This window comes from Lucilia sericata, unplaced genomic scaffold (genome assembly GCF_015586225.1).
Source record: "Lucilia sericata isolate MDLA Ls3-8-SP2 unplaced genomic scaffold, ASM1558622v1 Contig010944F_arrow, whole genome shotgun sequence".
NCBI lineage: Eukaryota > Metazoa > Arthropoda > Insecta > Diptera > Calliphoridae > Lucilia > Lucilia sericata.
This window is the reverse complement of record NW_023998392.1, coordinates 1-1,607: the sequence shown is the minus strand read 5'-3', so window position 1 is coordinate 1,607 and position 1,607 is coordinate 1. Positions and strand designations below refer to the sequence as shown.

The 1,607-nt window shown below is 31.5% G+C and overlaps 1 pseudogene; it reads left to right on the top strand.

Annotated features, from left to right (window-relative positions):
* The first annotated feature begins 592 nt into the window (after positions 1 to 592).
* LOC119615884 lies at positions 593 to 1,603 on the top strand (annotated as a pseudogene).
* Positions 1,604 to 1,607: the final 4 nt, after the last annotated feature.

The window sequence follows — 1,607 nt, the reverse complement described above, 5'->3', positions numbered from 1 at the left end:
AGATAGATAGATAGATAGATAGATAGATAGATAGATAGATAGATAGATAGATAGATAGATAGATGATAGATAGATAGATAGATAGATAGATAGATAGATAGATAGAGTAGATAGATAGATAGATAGAAGATAGATAGATAGATAGATAGATAGATAGATAGATAGATAGATAGATAGATAGATAGATAGATAGATAGATAGATAGATAGATAGATAGATAGATAGATAGATAGATAGATAGATAGATAGATAGATAGATAGATAGATAGATAGATAGATAGATAGATAGATAGATAGATAGATAGATAGATAGATAGATAGATAGATAGATAGATAGATAGATAGATAGATAGATAGATAGATAGATAGATAGATAGATAGATAGATAGATAGATAGATAGATAGATAGATAGATAGATAGATAGATAGATAGATAGATAGATAGATAGATAGAGATAAATATACAGTATAAAGTAGACCTAGAGTCCTTAATGTGCCGTGCAAAAGTTGCAAGTTACATTGTTACTATCGGCAAAATCCGACCATAAATTTGCAATATTTTTATTAATCTTGATATAATTATATTTTACAGGCCTTTTCAAACAATCGATTCTAAGTAGTGGCAATGCCCTAGCACCCTTTGTGGGTATTCTAGATAAACCCTTAGAACAATTACATACCATATCTCAAGCCCTTGGCATTGAGTCAGTACAAACTCAAAATTCCAAGGAGTTAGCGGATAAACTACGAACTATAGAAGCTGATAAAATTTTACTTGCGGGAGACTCTTTGAAATTTTGGTTCAATAATATACTTTTCAATTTTCGGCCCGTAATAGAGGATGCCTCTGATAGTAATGCCTACTTAATTGAACATCCTTATGACACCTTACGACATGGTAACTATGAATTAAAACCGTGGCTTACAGGTCTGGTATCGTATAAGGGTGAAGGGGCCGCTATATCATTAAATATTTACGATAATCAAACTTTAAGGGCAGAATTAAATAAAAATTTCGATGAGACGATAATGAAAATGTTGGATTTAAAAAACAACGAGCAGTTAAACAGATTTATAGAGGAATATATGCAGGGAGTTCATGAGTTAAATGCGAATACTGGCGATGGTTTTTTGGAATTGTTTAGTGATTATAATTTCTATTTCCCGGTATATAAGACACTTAAACATTATTTCGATTATGCTGATATTGATAAGAATCCGGTGTATATTTATAAATTTTCCTATCATGGCCCGTATACTTATGTGCCTATATACACCGCAGGTTCTACGAATCGTTATGATGTTGTCCATTTTGATGATTTACTTTATCAGTTTCGTCAATCGGCATTATTTCCGGATTTCGAAAAAGGATTCCATAGATGCTAAATTATCCAAGGAGTTTGTGGGTATTTTACTGGAATTTGTGAAGACAGGGTAAGTGTAATTAGATGTTAAGTTTGTAATCTTGAGTGCCTTAATTTTATTTTCTAGCAAACCCTTGCATTATGACGATGTTGGTTCGTGCTCTAAGGAACAGTTTTTAACATCTGGTTTAAAAGGCATGTGTAAATATTTGGAGTTTATTAATGAAGATGGCGGTTATAAAC